The sequence below is a fragment of the Alexandromys fortis genome, unplaced genomic scaffold (assembly GCF_014885135.2).
Source record: "Alexandromys fortis isolate MF-2015 unplaced genomic scaffold, M_Fortis_MF-2015_v1.1 scaffold_12, whole genome shotgun sequence".
Taxonomy (NCBI): domain Eukaryota; kingdom Metazoa; phylum Chordata; class Mammalia; order Rodentia; family Cricetidae; genus Alexandromys; species Alexandromys fortis.
Window position 1 is genome coordinate 18,008,234 of NW_026067937.1, and position 19,991 is coordinate 18,028,224.

The 19,991-nt window shown below is 51.1% G+C and overlaps 1 long non-coding RNA gene across 1 annotated transcript; it reads right to left on the reverse strand.

Annotated features, from left to right (window-relative positions):
• Positions 1-435: 435 nt before the first annotated feature.
• Positions 436-9,078, reverse strand: LOC126504568 (uncharacterized). The gene is made up of 3 exons (XR_007592643.1): positions 8,864-9,078; positions 4,777-4,861; positions 436-778 (listed from the first exon to the last, which is right to left on the reverse strand). It is a non-coding gene; the product is annotated as an uncharacterized lncRNA (long non-coding RNA).
• Positions 9,079-19,991: the final 10,913 nt, after the last annotated feature.

The window sequence follows — 19,991 nt, forward strand, 5'->3', positions numbered from 1 at the left end:
AAGAACCATTTGTCTGGAACCAGCTGACTGACATCCCTGAGAGCTTTGGATCATGAGTCAAAACCCAGAACCGGTCTTGGCTTTTCCATATGATCTCATAGGTGGGTCACTAGAATACTCTGCGCAGGCTCTACAGTAGCAAGAGGGCAGGGCACAGAGCAGAGATCGTACCACAGAGTGTTGTGCCCAGTCCAAGAAGAGCGGGGAGGGAGCAGAGAGAGGATGATTCAGACCTAAGACCTGCCCCAGCAGGTACGTGAGCCACAGCAATCCTCATGCCTGACGTTTCTGAGAGTGGGGGGGCAAACCAGGCCCTCTGAATACAGAGCTCACACTCCAGGAAGAATCAGCTAGGCTATTTCTCAGTATTAAACAGGAAAAAAAAAGATAAATTTACAAAAATCTTTTAGGTTCTTTAAAACATGCTGATGAGATTTAAAAAAAAAATAAAACTATTGAAGGTTTTTTTGTCTGTGATCCTGGTAAAGTACGTACATCGTGAAACCTTCCCCTTTCACTGCTGTAGGTGTGGTGTGCAGCTCTGTGATGGAAGCACACTCTACAGCTCTGTATGCTCACCACTGAACGAACCTCTTCATCTGTCTGCGCTGAAACTCGGAAACTGTGCCCTGATGTTTCCAGTGGCTGCGGCGGCACACCTGGTTGGCACGACAGAAGGGAGGAAGGCCTGGCTGTGGCTCACAGTTCAGGGGACACAGTCCATCGCAGTGGGGAGGCAGGGATGGTGGGGGAGTAGATCTTGCTCCATGCTGTCAGCCTGGAAAGAGAGAGCTCAGATCAGGAAGTGGGGCCACAGTTCACGTCCTCAAGTCCTGCCCTCCCCCACAGTGGCCCACTTTCCTCCAGAGGCATATCTCAGAAAGTTTCTACAACCCTCACCCCAAACAGCACCGTCTACTGGAGACCCAGTGTTTAAAACACATTGACCTTGGGGGCACATTATCAGCCCCCATGGGAGACTACCTCCTGAAGCCCCCGTGGTAACGGAAGTCTTTCCTTATGTCCCTACTCTAGCAATATATTAGCGTTTGAAGATGCTATTTTCTTGATATAAGACCTCTGTTTGGCCTTTCAGACTTCAGTATAGCACAGAGGCACATGTGGAAATATCTTTGGAATATTCCTTCATGCCTTGATTTTTTGACCTTGGTGAAATGAGCAATAGACTGTTTATAAAAGCCCACTTGTGAAGAAGAAAGCCTTGGATGGGACTTGGGAGCCCTCCTGAGTCGTTGACAGTTGTTCTTCACTGGAAACCTCCCTGCAAACAAAGAAACATGGCAGCATTGTTCATCGTAGATGTGAGAAGTGGCTCCCTTCCAAGGCGGCTGAGGGAGGCTCAGCTCTGCGGGTCCCCTCGCCCAGGCTCTTGCTTCTTCCTAGGCTGCTGTTGACACAGCTGTGTGGAGGTCTGGGAAGTGTCACAAGGCAGCCAGGGCTGGTCACCCGTCCTTAATGTCCCTGTGTGATGTCTTCAGGGACACTGACTTCACTCTCAGGCTAGTGCTGTGTGTAGAAGCCCCTCACATCAGATCAGCTTTTTCAAAATCCAGACTGTGGCCCCCAGCCTGCAGATTTCCATGGAGACTCAGTGTGGTGGGGCAGTAGGAAGACAAGGACCACTTCAGAGAAACAGAAAGTGGTCACCCCAGAAGGGTGGGCACGACAGAATGTGGCCACCCCAGGGTGGGCATGCTTTCACAACATCTGTCTTTTTCCTTAGGACGGGGTGGCAAGGCCCTTACTTTAAGCTTTACGTGCTCTTCCCCTGAGGTGACCGAGGCTGCCAGCTAGCCCTGCTGTGTCACTGCCTGTCTTCATTGTATTCACCAATAAGACAGGGTTAATCACTTCTGGCCCCGCTGCCAAGCTCCAGCGAGAAAATGGATGTAAAGTAACTTGTAAGTCAGAGGTGCTTTCCATGTGGCACGCGACTGGTCTTGTGGTGTCCTTCGGGGTGGGCCCCTGAACGGGTTGAGACCCAGTCTCTGGTGGGGTGCCGTGGCAGTAGGAACGTGAAGGGTCGGGATCACCTAAGCCTCTGGTGGTGAGGTAGCACCTCCTATAGATGCTTCTATTTCCCGGGGGCTATCACTGTTTACACCAGGTATTCCATGAGGCGCGAAGACCACCAGGCACAGTGGCCTGGAAGGGCAGCTGGCAGTAAGCAGGCCCAATGACCTCATCAGCTATGTGGCCTGTGTGCTCTCCCAAGGTCTCAGTTTCTTCAGGTTTAAAATGGCTGATGGTCATGGGGTTGCCTCAAGCCTCAAATAGATACATATCCAACAACAGAGATACTCTGACCACACTTTGGGGGTGCCTAGAAAGGTGCTAGAATGGTAGCCCACTGGAAATCAGTCCCTCAGGGTGTGTCATGCTTCTGGCTGCATTCTATAACCCATGTTGATGGCACACATGATTTTTCTTTGGCTTCTGTCGTCTGCACTCACTGGTCTGTGAGGTCTTGGCTTTCTTGCTGCTACATGGGGAATCTGAGCATCCCTCCATCTGAGCATCCCCCCCATCTGAGCATCCCTCTATCATCTGAGCATCCCTCTATCATCTGAGCATCCTTCCACCTGAGCATCCCTCCATCTGAGCATCCCTCCTCTGCAGCCCCGTGAAAGCAGGCCTTAGAGACAGCCTCTTGGAAGGACGCTGGTGTCTGAAGTCGCTCCTGTTTCTTGATTTATTGCTGTGGCCACGTTTGTTCTTTGTGAGTCCTTCCGCCTCAGCATCCTGGAGGATAGGTCCTTGGCAGGATGATTCTCAACCCAGCAACCTTGGCGCTGACTGCTTTGGATCCATGTTTACTGATGTCACCAAGTTGATCAATGGGACCGACGGCTCTCCCTTCAGAACAAGGACATTTGACAACTGCTTCTGATGCAGTTTGAGAATAGTGCAGGTCATGTGAGCTGTATTTAAATAAGCAGGTCTTCACAGAGGGAGGACCCATCTATAAAGCATCTCGTTCCCAGAGAAACCAGGGAAAGAGCAACCTGGGCAGATGGGCAGATACTGTATGTACCTTTTGGTTCTTGTTCTCTCTCTCTCTCTCTCTCTCTCTCTCTCTCTCTCTCTCTCTCTCTCTCTCTCTCTCTCTCACACACACACACACACACACACTGTCTTGCAGGTATTATTTCTAAGGTAATATCTGTCTTGGTTTTGCTTGTTTGTTTACTGTAGTTTGTTTGCCTTCAGTTCACTGATTGAGCTTGACCGTCTGGCCAGTGACACTCCATTCCGCCTGCCCAGGAATATATCTGTCTCTGCTCTCAGAGCTACAGCCACAACCCTGCAGTATCACAGTCAGTGGATCAACCTCAGGCCCTCATGCCAGCTGACTGATCCATCTTCCCAGCCTAGACTGGATTCTCCGGGGTCCCCTCTAGCCCCCAGTCTGAGTCTGGGTCCTTCTATAGATTCATCCTTGTAGCTTCTGAAGGAACATGGCTCCAGGAGGAAACAGTGGGAAGTGTGCCTTTTAACCCCATCTTAAAGTCTGGCATCCCTGCAGGCCCAGCTTATTTTACCTCTTATGTTGGAAGCAAGGCCTTGGGATGGCAGCAGTCAAGGCTGGCAGAGTGCTGAGCTCCTCAGTCAGGACATTCTGGCTGACCCTGGGTAACACCCTTCTCACAGGCAAGGGGCCATCGCGGGTCCCCTCTGTAGAGGGTCATAGAACTGGATGAAAAGACAATTTGATCTGGGGAGAATTTTGACATCTTGGGTCAGTTGTCTCAGAAAGGTTGAAGACTCAGAGAGAGCTCTGCTTCTGGATTCAGCCAGCACAGGGTCTGAGAGTCACGACAGGAAGACGGACACACAGTGGGACTGTGGCCCGTGCCTGTACCACCATTGGCCACTTTCTTTTCCTGTTTGTTTTTTTAGAATGCTACCACTAACTTCTTCCTTCCTTTTTTTTTTTTTTTAAATATATTCTTTATGTCTTTTTAAATGTTTTGTCTGCATGTACACCACATGCATGCTATTCCCATTGAAGCCAGAAGAGGGCATAAAATCTCCTTGAACTCAAGTTACAGCTTGTTATGAGCTACCCTGTGGGTTCTGGGAATCCAGCCTGGGTCCTCTGGGAAAAAAAGCCAATGGTCTTAACTGCTGAGCCATCTCTCCAGTACTTACAGACCATTTTCTACCCATGGGGAGGGTGAATAGACCCCACTTCGCCCTGACAACTGTCACACTCACCACATGGGACATAACCGAAGAAAAGGTATTATCAAAGTCAAGTGAACCGGATTTAGAGGAGGGCCAGCTAGAGACTGAGCTGTTTTAGGGTTTGGTTAGAGCCCAGTCCTTCAGGGTCTTTCCTAGGTTTTCTTCAATGCTCTTTCTCACCGCCCTCACCACACTGACCTTCTCATAACGCCTGTTCCACCCAGAGCTTTCTGAGGACAGTAGTTGTCGCCTTGACTTGTGTTTTTGATCTCTGTGGTTCTGGCTACCCCAAATCAGCTAGAGTTCACAAATATCCCGTGGAAAATTCCAGAGACAAACAGTTCATATGTTTTTAAGTTGCACGGTGTTCTGAATGGCATGATGAAATCCTGGGCTGTCCCATGCCGCCCCACTTGGCACACATATCATCCCTTCATACAGTGTTCCCACACAGGACACCGCCTGCCCATTAGCCCTTTGGTAGCCATCTTGGGTATCAGATCGATAGCTGCCGTTTTACAGTGTTTGTGCTGAAGCTGATTTTAGCCCAGCTCTACAGCAACGTACCTGTGCCACCATCTTGTTTTGTTCCTTTTGTGGGCTTGTCCCCTTGGTACACATGAAGAAAGAAGAGGAGTGCCCATGAAGGAATCTGAAAGAGAGTATTGCTATATTTGTCTTGTTTTGCTCTCAGCGCTTGCTGTTAACCCCTACACTGACAAGGATGTTCACATAAGAAAGGGGCCTACTCGATACAAGGTTTGGTATGAGTCAAGGCTTCAGTGTTCACTGGGAATTTTGAGACATGTACCCTTCCTATGGTTTGACTCTGAAATGTCCCCCCACCGGCTCAGATCTTAAGTGCGGGGTTCCCAGCTTGTGGTAGTGTTCCGACAGTTGTGGCATCTTTAGGAAGCGGGGCCTGGCTGACAGAAGTTGGCCTCTCTGAGTTCGTATCTGCTTCATGGTCAAGCTGTCATGTGGACACACACAGACAGACTGGGACGCTCCCTCTGCCATGTCTCCACCAACGTGATGGGCTGAAGTCCCTCTGAAACCATGGGCCAAAACAAGCCTCTCTCCTCTAAAATGTTACTGTTAGGTCCGTTACCATAGTGACAAGGAAAGTAATGCACATAAGCCTTATAGATGAGGGGACAAAGGTAATGTGTCCTTACCCTCGGCTCTCCTAAACCCAGGGTTTCCTTTTGGACCCCATTTGGGGAGAGCCTTCTATAACATTCTAGCTCAGTACATGTGAAGTGTCCCTGGCCGCCACGGTGTACTGAGGCTGGGCCACCCGTACACATGAGCATCTTAGGGCAGTCAGAAGCATGATGTGGCTGGGTGTGACTTAAGCTTCTTAATGGGAGGAGGGACAACATGAGGGCAAGAGACTAGGCCTCATGACCCTCCCAGGCTCCCTCGGAGAGATGCTGCTTCCTCTGTCCTTGTTGCTCTGCTCTGAGTGTGTCTGTTTTGTCTTGTCCACCAGAAATCTCTTGAGGACCTCAAATAAGCCCAGCATGAGACTGCTGTGCTTGTTTATGTTTTCTTCAAATTATCATCTCAATATTGATTGCGCAGAAGATTAAAAGAAGAGATACACCATACAAGATGTTCATAAATGTGTGTGACTGAACCTCATCTTGGATCACAGAGCAAGGAAGGCCTCACACCCCCTTTTCGGGTGCCTTCTGCTGTCAGTTGGAACAGAGAAGGTCATGGCTAACCGAGCGTGGAGGCAGAGGGGTTAATTTCCATTGTGTCGTTGCTCCGGCCTCGACGTGTGCCAAACATCCTTCAAACATCACCTGCAAATTACTGGAAATCGAAATGTCACCCGGCTTTTCACTTGCACTTGCTGTGTGTGCCCCCTCGGGACAGATCGTCCCGTGGTTCCAGGAGATGATCGCCTTCTCCATAACTCTCCGGTGGATGACGCCATCCGGCTAACACAGGCCAGCGGGTAAGAAGGGCTTGGATCTTGTCCTCACATGATGTCATTTGGTTCCCAGTGTCTGGAACTCGGCATCAAAACACAACCAAAACAAAAAGGAATATGTCCCTCCAAGCTCGGGGTGGCCTCGGGGTTCTCGGTGAATGGGATAAACCAGATGCCCAGGAGACTCACCCTCGGGGCTTGTTCTCTGAAACCCACAGCCCAGCTAGGGCCTTTTAGTGGAGAAGCCAGCGTGGTGGGAGGAGGCCACCCTTGCAGTAAGGCCCAATTCACGTTCTGTGTCTCTGCAGGGTGGGTCTGTGCCTCCGTTTCTATCCAGGCTGTGGGAGGCGGTCAGTTTAAGCCAACAGCCTTTTGCATTACCCAACAAGATGGTGTGTTTTGCATTCAGCTGCCTGAAGGACTGAGTAGCCATACTGCACAGAGCCGTCTGCTTAGTTCATAATTCAAGACGAGCCCAGGCCATCCTTACACACATTGGATGCTGTGCAGTTTGTTGGCTTAGAAACTATACACAGGGGCTGGGGAGACAGCTCAGTTGGGTGAGGTGGCTGCTGTGTAAACATGAGGACCTGAGTTCAATCCCCGGGACCTACATAGAAGCTGGAGAGGTGTCTGTGTCTGTAAGGCCGGTCCTGGGGATAGAATGGTAACGGGCTGAGAGAGAAGGAGCCCCGTGGCTTACTGGCCAGTGATTCTAACTGAAGCAGTGAGTGAGGCCCAGGTTCAGGGAGAGGCTGTGTTTCAAAAGAGAAAGTAGAAAGCAATTGAGGGTGACATCTGACATTGATCTCTGGTCTCTAGACACAGCTCCTCACACGTATGCAAGTATACACACATAACTGCACACATGCACACACAGAGGAGAGAGAGAGAGAGAGAGAGAGAGAGAGAGAGACAGAGACAGAGACAGAGACAGAGACAGAGACAGAGACACCAAGCAGCCAGGAGTCTTCAGTCTGCCAAGGTTATTTCATAGCCTCCTTGGAGAGGTCTAGAGAGGGCCTTCAATTGTAAAAGATAATTCACAATCTCTCTTCTTAAACTACTTCAAAATAGTGGGGCTATCTCCAAGAGTCAAGGTCTCCTTATTTCTGAGCTTCAGAACGTGGTGCTCTCCCTGAGTAGGCAGTGGGGACCAGCAACTCAGGCCATCACAACTCTTGTGACTCTCTAGAGAAGTGGCCTTGACTCCTGTAAGAGCCCCAGATGTTCAGTGTGAGGCGGCCGGGACTATGCTCTCCTGGCTTCTCATGGAGAATGGGCTCCCAGAGGGTCACAGAAGGAGAAGGAAGCCCTTGCTGCCCTCTGCTCCAGCCAGAGCCCGCCCACCTTGCTCTGGAACTGAGCAGCTGACCTTAGCTAAGGTCTGGCCCCCAGCAGGTCCCCCTTCCCCCCTACACCATGCTAGCCAGTCCCTTCTAGGGACCGCATGTTCTGTACCATGGACCCCCTGACTGAAGAGCCCCGAGGCAGGGAGTATTCAGCTTTTCCCCACCCTAAGAGGTATAGAGGCTGGGTATGCCCAGATGTCAAATGCATGGCTGGCTGGCCAGCAATTCTGCTTCTCCACTGGTTTTCTTGCTTCCTGTTGCTTTTGGCCAATGCAGCTCCCTCGGGACACTTGCCACTCTGCTAGAAAAGTCCATGCGACCGAGGCCTCTCTTCAATGATTTGGGGTGCCCAACAGGCAGCTGATGATGGTGGACAGTCTCTGAGAGAGGCTGCTCGTCTCTGAAGCTTGGGAGGGGGGCTAGAGCCACGCTCAGAAGGATGGCTACGCAGTCCCGGGTGCATTGCCTGGCCTGCCAGCATATGTGGAGAACAGGCCAGATCGTTAGATGTACCTCTGCTTGGGGTGCCAGGAGGCATCTCCAGTGTGTCTGTGGCCAACCATCCTTGAGCTGGAGGCCCTGGAAGTGGGTCTGGTTCCTACGGTACTTGAAGTATGCACCAGCCATCTGTGTGTTCTCAGATGTTCAGGCGAGCGCCCTGAGTTGAGCTTTTGCAAGAAGGTAAGAGGGCAGAGGAGATAGCTCAGGTGGTAAAGGGCAAGGACACAGTCTTATTCCCAGAGCTCATGCACGAAGCCAGGGGTGGGGGTGCAGCTTGTAACGTCAGCACTGGGGTGGAGACAGGAAGATCCCCAGGCTCGCTGGCTACCCTGCCTAGCCTACTTGACATGTTCAAACCTTGCCTCACACACATAACCAAGGAATGAGACCTATGATTGTCCCCTGGCTTACAAGTGCATGTGCACACATGTACATGTGCTTGCATACACACGTATGTGCACTCGTGCACAGACGTACACAACCTGCCCCCACTCCTAAAGAAAGAAATAAAGAGGATAGGGAACAAAGGTGACTCAGTATCCCCTGTCTCTTGTAGCTCCCAGAATGGAAGATCAGTCCCAGACCTGGGGTTGGGTCACTCATTGGCTATCAGCATAGCTACAAATATGGCGGCAGCAGCAGGCATAGCCAATGGGTACTTCTGTAGATCTGCAGGTAAGCCTGTAATCTCAGCACTTGGGAGGTGGAGGCAGGAAGAGTAGGAGCTGAAAGCCAAGGTCAGCCTTGGCTATATGAGATCCTGTCTCAGAAAACAAACAAAGGGAAAAATAATAGAGCGTGTAAGACTAGTCAGGCTTTGTCCTGGAGTGGACGGGCTGGCCCTTCGTCTACATACCTGCGGCCAATGACGATCACGTAGCCAGCCTCTGCTTAGAGTAGAGATAGGAGTCAAAGGGTAGGAGAAGCAGTCTCTGCAGGAAGCTGAAAAGCTAGAGGGAAGAGCAGACCGGGAATCAGCCACAGGTCACTCGCTGAAGGCTGAAGATGTGAGCGCTTCCCTGGAGCCAGGGAAAGTGCTCAGGGCAGGTGGCCAGAGAGTCATGGGCTAGTGCCTGGCGGGGTGGGAGGCGGGGCAGCAGGAGGCTTCAGGTTAGTGAAGAATCACAGTAGTTTCTTGGGTTAGGAAGTAGGGCTCTCTGGTGGGGTCTCTGTCCCATGAGGTCTTGTGATGCGCAAACTGCTAACTCAAGCATTCAAGGGGTGTGAAACGGCAAGTCTGACCTCATCAGTCAGGGCTCTCAGGGCTGCGTGGAGGAAGTGAAAAGGGCCCTGCTGGACCTGCTCTTGCCTTTCTCTTCCATGCAGACTGACTATTCCCCCAGCCCTGGGGGGAGTGCAGAGCAGAGCCAGGCTCCAGGATTCATGTGTCCACAGACCTGTTTGTTCTGGCATCTTTGCCAGTACTGGGCCCCTCCGAGCATGCACAAGAGGCTTCCCCCTGTGCAGGGCCCACCAGGGCGGGCTGAAGAACATGGGCACAGTGTTTCCCATCCAAGTACTAACCAGACTTGACCCTGCTTAGCTTCCGAGATCAGACGAGATCGGGCGTGTTCAGGGTGGTATGGCCTTGGACGTGCACAGTGTTTCCATGGTGTGTTCCCTTGGGGCCAATGAAGTCACATATCCAGAATGTTCCAGAACAATTGCTCAGCTTGCCATTCATCCAGGCACCACAATAATAACAATAACAGTAACAACAATAATAATAGTACCCAGCAACAACCAAGATTTTTGCCATGTGTGGTGGCTCAGGACTTTAACCCCATTCTTTGGGAGGTAGAGGCAAGCAGATCTCTGAGTTCGAGGCCAGTCTGATCTACAGATAAGTTCCAGGACAGCCAGGGCTACACACAGAGAAACCCTGTCTCAAAGAAACAGCCCCCATCAAAATTGAAAAAAAAATTATAAATTGAAAAAATTATACAGCACTTTTTGATCATGTTTTCTCCTTCCTAACTCCTTCCTGGTCCTTCCCACATCCCTTCCCACTCAACTTCATGTGTCCCCTCTATCTTTAAAACAAACAAAAACAAAACAACAGGAAAAGCAAGACCCGCCCCCACATACACATAAAACCAAAATAAACAAAAGACCAAGAAGACAAAAATGTCCAAACAAAAGGAGCCAAAAATTTCATGAAAATGATCATTGACTTTGTTTTGTGTTGGCCAGTTACTCCTGGCGTGTATCAACCAGAAGGGTGGTTGAAATGCCCGGTGAGACTCCATTACGGAAAACCAATGTTTTTCTTTGCCAACAGGTGTTGCTTGCAGATATCTTCCTGGTTAGGGTTTGGAACCCATGTCCACATCCCCCCTCTTGGTGCTGGAACCCCATCTCTCCTGAACCTGTGCAGGCCCTGTGTGTGTTGCTCCTGTCTGCCTCTGCGAATTCATGCGCGTGTCAGTCCTGTGGCAGCTGGAAGACCTGGTGTCATCCATCACCTCTGGCTCTTAAAAACTTTCTCCTCTTACCCACAAACCCTCGAGTCTTGAGGGTAGGGCGTTGATGCAGATGTCCCATTTAGGACTGTGTGTTCCCAGTCTCTCACTGTCTGCACACTGCCCAGTTGTGGGTCTGTGTTAGTTTCTACCTCTGGCAAGAAGACGCTTCTCTGATGAATATGGAACAAGGCCCTGATTTATGGTTATATCTGTATGGCATTAAGAGTTGTTTTGTTGCTATATTCCTTTATCAGGATAGTAATATTAGGTTTCCTTGTAATCTCCTGACCTATCTAGTCTCAGGTTCTTGACCACTTTAGCAATGTCATCTTGAAAGCTATTCCCACTAGACATAGAGGGTCACACCTGCTCAAATTAGTTGAAGTCTAAAGTGTCCCACACTTCTTGAAAAATCCTCAGTCCACAGTGATGCAGCATGTTCAGCTGGCAGGCCGGCGGTGAGGCCGCTTGGCCTAGGCACGCAGTGACCACAGCACTTTTGTGAAGGCTGCACCTGGGGACGGAAGGAGGCTGTCCCATCATTCATGGTGCTCGGGCTAGTCAACTGGGGAAAGGGAACGTGAAGACGCCTTAGACGCCATAAGAATTTGTCAGGGGACAGGACACGCACTGGCTCCCCACAGAAAGCTGGCTGACCACTTTGTTATGCTTTATGGCCCACTGCAAAGAATTCCAGCATTCGTGACCAGTTTAGTCTTATTCTCTTGCTGGGACAGATATCATAACCAAAAGCCACCTAGGGAAGCTTCCATGTCCCAGTTCACCCTTGGGGAGGGTCAGAGCAGACGCTCAAGCCAGAGCCAGCTTGAAGCAGAAATCATGCAGGGGCTCAGCTTCCCCCCCCCCCCCCCCACTGGCTTGTGCTTAGCTGTTTTTCTCATACAGCCTTGTCCCACCTGCATGAGACATGTTGTCTGTCACCCACAGTAAGCTAGGCCCTCTTACATCAGTTCATCATCAAGACGATCTCGCACAGACCTACGTAATCTGAGCGTTGAGGCTGCTCCTTTCGGGTCTCTCTAAGCTGAGTCGAGACATTGAGTGTCGTCCACCTGGGTGCATCAGAAGGACAGTAGGAACTTAGGGACCAGGGGAGGGCACTTCCCAGAAGCCTGCCTTGGAGTCACCGTTGTACCCCCTGTCTGTCCAAGGGCTCTTACCTCCCAAGTCAAGTTCACAAGAGCCCCTGTCCCCAGCCTGAAAGGTCAGACGGCCATTTGAGAAGCACCGCCCAGGAGTTCCCGTATAGTCTGTAGAACGGTATGACGTGAAAACACAAACTGAGGTGAACTCTGTATTCCAATATCCAGGCGAGAGGGGTGGTGGGGTTGGGCATGGGAGGATTTGAACTCTGGCCCAGGTATGACTTCAAGGCTACCGCTCTTTGCACCTACTAAGCCCTACCCCCTTCTGCCCCGACTCCCTGAGGCGTGGACAGATTGTATCCCCTGTCTGAAGTCATCTCACCTGGAGGAGGTCAGGTCAAGTTGATGTCATGGAAGTCTTTTTTTTTGGGTCAACTCTCATTGTAAATATTTTCTATCTGGTTTTGCAATGCTGAGCCATGAGTTACCAGGACTGCTGGCTGAGTAGAGAGAGATAAGCATGTGGGAGGGGAACCGCCCACCTCACCCAATGTTGCCATGGCAATTACTGAGTGATTCTAGGCCTTCATTGGTCATACACCAGAGGTGAAGGCCAAGGCTGTGCTGTAGCTTAGGTCAGGTTTGTTTTTTTTCTCCATGATCTCAAGAGGTAAATGAGAAGCTCAAGTCCTAGAGATGAGCGGTTGTAAGGTGTGGCGGGCTCTCAGGCCCCACCCTCACCCAGCAAAGGGCCCTGGTGGTCTCTGGGAAGATGAACTGGGGTGAGTCACCCACATTAAGAAGGCAGTAGCAAAGGCTAGCTCCCCAGGAACCCCACTTTATTCCGTAGACAGTGCTAGGAAAGGAGAGGTTCAGGTTATGGGTAGGAGGGGCTGGGGGAGAAGCAGGTGGATTCTCCGCTGGTCCACTCTGGACTGGCCTCCTCTGACCTGCCTTCTCTTCATAAGCAGAGGGTCTTGAAGAAGACAATAGGAATGAGAACCCCAAGATGACCATAGTGCCCAGAGAGGGACAGTGCTGCCCTTCCCGGAGGGGGCTTCTCTGGAGGAACACAGAGCTTGAAGAAGGTTGTGTACAAGGCCAGAAGTGGACAAGGGTCTGTCCTTGAGTCAGGGCTTGCTGGAACAAGAAGAACAAATAGATTGTTTGGGGAGGTTGTGCAGTACCCGCCCACGGCCTGCACGAAGTACCCAGTACCCATGAGTCCTCTGCCAGGATCTTGGCTGTCGGCACTTTCCACATCCCTGAGAAACAGGTCAGCAACACAGGTGGCTCTCAGTCTCCACAGGGCTTGCCTTGGAGTCTGACTGGGGTTCCTGAGCCACGACTGGCCCATCCTGCTCCTAGGCCTCTGTGGGTCTAGGGAACTCCATGACGTTCCCGGCTTTCCATGTCTTGAGATCTTGCTGGCTTCCAAGTTCAGATAGAAAGGCCTCCTCTTCTGTCTGCCACCCCACATTGAGTTTCTCAGCTTTTCTACTTAATGAGCTCCCCAGAGGTTCTCAGGAGTGAAAAGCAGTGTGCCCCTGCCAGGCCACGCCATCCGGGTATTACTGTCCAGCGTCACCTGTATCTGTCTGCCTCCCCCAAAGCCTTTGAAAACATCATGTCTGTTTCTGTATTTCGTATTTCACAGACAGAGATTTGATAGTCATTAGGGTCCCCAAATCACTACAATTCCTTGCTATTATCCAACACTCAGTACACACTGAAGATCCTTAGGCAGTTGTGACTGTGTAACCCTCAGGAGACAGAGACAAGTGTTTGAGCCCAGCCTGGGCTGTATTGTTTGTCTCTCTCTCTCTCTCTCTCTCTCTCTCTCTCTCTCTCTCTCTCTCTCTCTCTCTCTCTCTCTCCCACACACACACACACACACACACACACACGCGCATACACAAAGACTTGGGATGTAGCTCAGTGGCAGGACACCCGTTGAACATGGACAAATGATTGCACATCACAAACCTGAGCAGAACAAAACCCAATTGTCCCAGTCATTTCTCATGGCTGTTTATTTGGGAACGAGTTCATGGTCGGATTCCACTGAAGACCGGGGTCAGTTTTCCTGGGCCACTCCTTGTGTGTGGCTCTGGCCTCTCATCTACGCTCTTATAATTCTGCTTTATGGTTTATTTGTTCAGCAAGCCAGTTTTGAGACTCTACCCTGAGCTAGGCCTCGCCTAACATCTGGGAGTCCAAAGATGGCTGAGAACTACTTTGTTGGCCAGAAGAGCATTTTATTATAAGGGCCCTTAATTGTACCCACTGTAGAGTAGGTTTGCCACTCCTCCGGAACAGAGCATGGGCTTTCTGAAGCACGAATAACCTCTGTGGTCTACAAGGTGGTGTATCACGCCTCTGAACTTGATAGCATGACTTCCTGAGTGGGATCACAGAGCAAATTTTGACTCTGCCACTTAAAACCACAGGCCTTAAGAGTTTGAACCCCTTGGTGCCTGGAAGTCACTGCTGGAACTGGAGGCATTGTATACAGAGCAGAGGGTAGACCAGATGACCTTTGACACCCATCCTGATGCTGTAATTTGGACACTCAGGACCTGGCTTACAGTAGACATCACCTTTGCCCTCTGTTTTTTTCCTAGGCTTATTGATATTTCTGCTCGAAGTCCACCAACTGGCATGGCCCAGTGGGGATTTATATGACATGAAGGCAGGGCATGGCTTCTAGACGTTACATTTTACGACTTGGCTGGGGTAGGAGTCTTGCCCTCCTCTCTCCAGTTTGGTGCGTCATTGAGTGAGGCGGTTGAAGCAGGGCAGGGCAGGGCAGGGCAGGGCAGAGAAAGGCAGGATGCCACTGCTCCTGCCCTGTGCTTCACTTTCTCAGCTCACTTTCAACCTTGTCATCTTTCGGTTAATTTTCAGAGGCATAATCTATATGTTATACTGTGAAGGGCAAGCAAAATCTATACGCTATATTGTGAAGGGCAAGCAAAATTTGGCTTTGTGGTTCATTTGTCCAATGAGGTTATTTATTTATTTATTTTTTGAGACTCTACCTTGGGTTAGACCTTGCCCAAGAGCTAGGAGCCCAAGACGCACCCTGTGGCCAGAAGAATCACCACTGAATTACAGAGACACACCATTAGTACCCAGGGTTACAGGGGACAGAAGAGCATCCATCTCACACAGCTAGGGAGCCAGGGTGCTGCCCGGAAGAGGTGGCTTCTACCCCAGATTTTGAAGAGTACACAGGAGTTTTCTGGAAGAGGGAAGGACATGGCTGCCATATCCCCAGAGACAGGTCAGGTAATACGTACCCTACAAGTGATTCTTATAAAACCATGTTCCATAGATGTTAGATAATCAGCTCAAAGGGAAGAAGGTGTAGAATGGTCGTCATAGACTCTCGGGGGAGACACCCAGTGTCCCCACCTTATTCTGAGCCCAGATAACACTCACCTTCCATTACATAAAGACATGCTCTTACATCAGACACAGAAGGAGCTGTGTGTGCCACTGTTTGCATGTGAAGGTCAGGGGTCAGCATTCAGGAGTTGGTTGTCTCATTTTCCAAAGTGGGTCTCAGAGACTGAATCCAGGTTCTTAGGCTTAGAGGCAAGCACTTTTATCTGTGAGACATCCCCATGGTCCAACACTAGACTCTTAAATTCTTACAAACCCTACTTCAGAGGAGGAGGTAGTGTTAGGAACACAGAGCTTCTAGCTAGTGGGTGGGTGGGGTTCCGGTGAGGGAAAGCAATCTGCCGAAGAGTGGTCGTCCGAGCACACCGTGGTGAGGAGAAAGCCAGCTCTTCTTAGCCCTGCCTCTGGTGGCTGGCAGGTGTGCTTATGGCCTCTTCCTTTGGCCTAGTAGAGTCTCGGCTCCCCCCCCCCCATCTATTTACGTTAGCGGACAAAGTCCGGGCTTTAAAGGTGTAAGGGCCTGCAAAGCAAACCAGGAAGCTGTAGGGCGTGTTTTTCTCATGTGCACTCTCTAGATGTGCAGGATTGAAGTAGAAAGGGGACTGGGAGAGGAGAGACGAGGAGGGGCAAGGGACGACAGGAGAGGGGAATGGGATTTATATGGCATGGGAGCAGAAGGAGGGCTCTTTGGGAGGATAAAGGCATTAGCCAGATGGTGGGGCAGTGGAGGGGCAAAGAGGAACAAAATATAAGCTGGATGTGGCAGCATGAACCTGGAATCCCAATACTTAGGATGCAGGAGCAGGAGGATCAGCTCAAGGTCATCCTTGGCAACAAAGAGCTCATGGACAGCCTGAGCTACATGCGTCAAACCAATAAAGCAAAGGACATAATATGATGATGTAAACACACCCAAATGTCACAATGAAAGTCATTTCGTGCTTGCTAGCTTAGAAAAGGGTCAATCAAAGTCAATCACGGGGACTGGGGAGACGGCTCAGCATTTAAAGCACTTGCTGCCTTAGACCATAGTTCGAGTCCCCGGAACCCATGTCAATGCCAGGTTGATGTGGACAGAGACAAGAGCTCCTCAGAGCAAGCTGGTTAGTAGGGATCCCACCTCAAACCCCAGACACAGGGCTGGACAAGCGCAGGCAGGCGGGAGCCGTCGCCTTTGGAGAGCAGCAGGGGCTGATAGCTGGGTGGCTGGTGTAGCGTCCGTGAGAGCCACACAAGTGCACACCATGACACCATGACGTAGCCTGTGACCATCTGTGTCTGTGTACTGTGCCTTCCTGCCACGTCCCTGGCTGCTCCGATGGAACAAGGGAGGAAATGGCAGATGTCTCTCCTCCACACGACATTGACGGCAGCACTCAGCATCTCCTGGGGTGCTCTTGGCCTCCGACAAATGGCTGTTACAGGGACGGGATAATGGTGATATACGCAGGACCTGCCAGTTGGTTAGGCCAGTGGCTTTAATGGCTGTCTTGGAGGTGACATTCCATTAGGGGTGATTGAACTTAATTTTAATGGCAGGATGACTTAATGTTTCATCTTCCCTCCCAGGCTCCAAGGTCAGTCAGAAAACTTTTCTCCCCCCAAGGAATTATGCTACAAAATCCTCACAATGAGACAGTTTGGTAATGCTAACGAACCGAACGGAAAATTGCACACACAGGCTTGTTTGTCCTCCGAGGCCTTGGCCTATAGCCTTGGGTTGAATGTGAACTCCACCGCTGGCTGTACAGCTTAAGGTGACTTACGTAGCCACTCTGGGCTTCCGTTTCCTTATCTGTGGAGCTGGGTCATGAATCTATAGAGCTGTGAACTGTTGGCCTGGCCCAGGGTTGCTGTGAGTGTCACATGATTTGGGGGGTATGAATCACGAGACACTCTGCCCCAAACAGGGAAGAGAAGAGGAAAAGGCTGTTGCTATGTCCTTGTAACTTTTCTCATGGCTGCAATGATGGCAAGTTTATTTTAGCCCAGGCTTTTAGGACATTTTGGGCCACCGTGGTGGGGAAGGCATGGCGGCTGGGGGCTTGTGTTAGCGGGGGATGAAGGTAGCTGCCCAGGAGACAGAGAAGAGATGGGAAGCTATGGCCCTCAATGCCTCTTCCCTGGTGACCTACCTCCATCAGCTGGGTCCCTCCTCTTAAAGGTTCTGTACCGTTCTCACAACAGCCCTGACAGCTGGGAACCTGGTGTTCAAAACAGGAGCCCCTGACAGACATCTTATATTTAAACGCCAGTGTTAGAGTTTGGTTGTGACTTCCTGTCTGGGGCTGCTGTGTGATCAATCCCTTGCTGCTCCCCCTAACCCCGCACCCCTACTGCCTTCTCCTCCATGATGGACTAGGCCCCCTGTACATGAGAAGATGGTTGGGTGGGATGAGGGGTACAGGAAGGAGCAGGCCGAGGCCGATGTGGAAAGCACAATGGGGTCCTTTCAGAGGCCTAGAGGAAGCTGGGCTCATGGACATCAGAGCTGGGGTCAGGACTTGGCACTTGTAAGCCAGGTGGGACTGGGATGGAGTTTTAGAAGTAATTTACTTCAGGGTGAGAGGATTTCTCAGTTCCCGGGAGACAGGGAAGCCGAGATACGTGAGTCCAGGTGGAAGACATAGTCACATGATCAGAGACTAAGGAAGGCTGGACAAAAAATAGCCCCTACCCTGAGGAAACAGTCCGATAGGTATCTATAGGTGTAAGTCAGCAGCCTACGAGGCCAAGAGAGATGGAGAGGGTGGGGCTGCTGGGGTCAGCTGTGGGCAGCTTGTGTGGGGGCGTGTAGAAGGTCTTTTGGGGGACAGGGAGATCCAGGAAGGAAGGGTCTCTGGTGTTGGATGAGTCAACAGTAGTTGTGGCTCTAAGGAATTCTGTGAAATACTGTTTCCCTTCTCAGCTGGGAGTCCCTTAGCTAACGATAGATTCAAAGCCTCTGTGAGGCCAAGTGTATAGAAATACCCAACCAGAGCTCCCAGCCCTGGGCCATGAGCAGCCACTGAGTTCATTGGTGGTGATTAATCTTGATCATCAACTTGACAGAAGTCACCATGGAAACAAGGCTCTGAGCATGTCTGTGAAGGATTAGAGTAGGTTTCTTGAGGTGTGAGGACCCACTTCACATGTGGGTGGCACCATTGGGCTGGGACAGGGGTCTCAGACTAAATAAAAGGAGAGAGCAAGCTGAGTGCCAGCACCTGTCTGCCTCTGCTTCCTGACTATGGTTGCCATGTGACCAATCCCCTCCTGCTTCCCCTAGCCCCCTACCCCCACCGCTTCTCCTCCATGATGGACTGTGTCCCCTGGAACTGTGAGCCAAGAGAACCTTTCCTTCTCTAAGTTGCTTTTGCCAGGCATTTTGTCACAGTGCCGTACACAATGATGGCATGGGGCCTGTGGTCTATAGGCCACGTATGCAGGTTTATCACGTAAGCTAGTTATTTGCCATCCACTCTCATTCTGTTTCCTTTGATTCTCCTGGGGCTCCTCAAGCTCAGGACTAAGACTAAGCGGTTAGGTTGAAAGAACACGTGGAGAAATCCCCAGCATTTTTATATCCTGAGTTGTCCCATCCCTCTGATAATTGGTCACCATGGCCACAGTGTCTATATTAAGCTTGAGCATTGCAATGGGCCCTTGGAGAGGGAAGGAGAAAGGCTGGGCTGCAGGTAACCTTTGGCCCTCTGTGGTGCTGTTTGATCTATTTGAAGAAGCGAACGTTGGACCCATTATTCTTTAATACTCGGCCGACGCCACTCCTCTCCTGAGCAGACTGTTGAGTCCCTTGACAACCACTTGATAACTTCTGAGTTGCACAAGGAAAGCCACAGATAAGGAAGCAGAGCAGTGTGGGGACTACAAAGTCCTGGTGGAATGATTGCTGGCTGGCCTAAGGTCTTCATTCTAGTACATTCCATGGTAGCTAGTACTTCTGAGATGGCCCCAGAGGCTCTTGCTTCTTAGAACTCAGATGATGAGTCCCCTCCCACATGGAGGAGGGGTGACCCTGGTAAACAACAAGATACTCTGGAAATGACCATGTGTGACCTCTGAGTCACGTCGACGTGGTGTCTTCCGCTCTGTGTGCTTGGGTCACTGCGGAGGAAGCTAGCTGCTACCTCAGCAGGACACTCCATCCGCCACAAGGACAGTCCAGTGTAGGAGGGACTTAAAGTCCCTTGCCCTGTCAGGTGGGCAACCGTGAAGGCCTCTTGAGTGTGGATCCTCCAGGCCCAGTCAAGCCTTGAGATGAGGGTACCCTTGACTCACAGCAGCACACGGAAGAGTCTGAGTCCGCACTACCCAGCCATGCTACTCTAGAAGGCACAACTCAGCCTGGACGCAGCTGCAGTTCTCACCTGCAGGGCCTTCACCCGACTTGTGCAGTATCCAGCGTCTCTCCTGGGATGCTGGCGTGGGCAAGCAGGCACACAGAGGCACTCAATGCCTCGCCATCCTTCCCACCTGAGTCATCACAGGGACCTGGGGTGCTTGTTCCCAGGCTCTGAAGTGCCCACCGGAGCAGCTGGCGGATCCCCAGGGCCCTCTGGCAGTGGATGTTCACTATAGACACTGGGCAGAGTGGGGCAGCAGGCTGCCAGGAGGATACACATCAGCACATGGGCTTCCGGAGTCTCATTGTCTCTGTCTGAGGCGTTAGCCTTTGACTCCGTGACAAACGCCCGAGACAGAATTAGAAAGGAGTTTATTTTGGGTCGTGGTTTCACGGATGAAAGTCCACAGCCAGCTTCATTGCTTTCGGCTGTGTGCGTAGGGTAAGCAGAGTGGCAGAAGGATCTAGTGGAGGGACATTGCTCACCTCGTGACGAGCAGGAAGCAGAGAGAAGAGGACAGGGGACACATCCCAGGGACGTATGTCCTCCAATAGACCCCACCTCCTACTTTCTACCACCATCCAACAGTATCATCAAACTATAAACCCAGGAAGGGATCGACCACTGATTAGGTCAGAGTCAGAATTTCTTCCCCAGAGCCC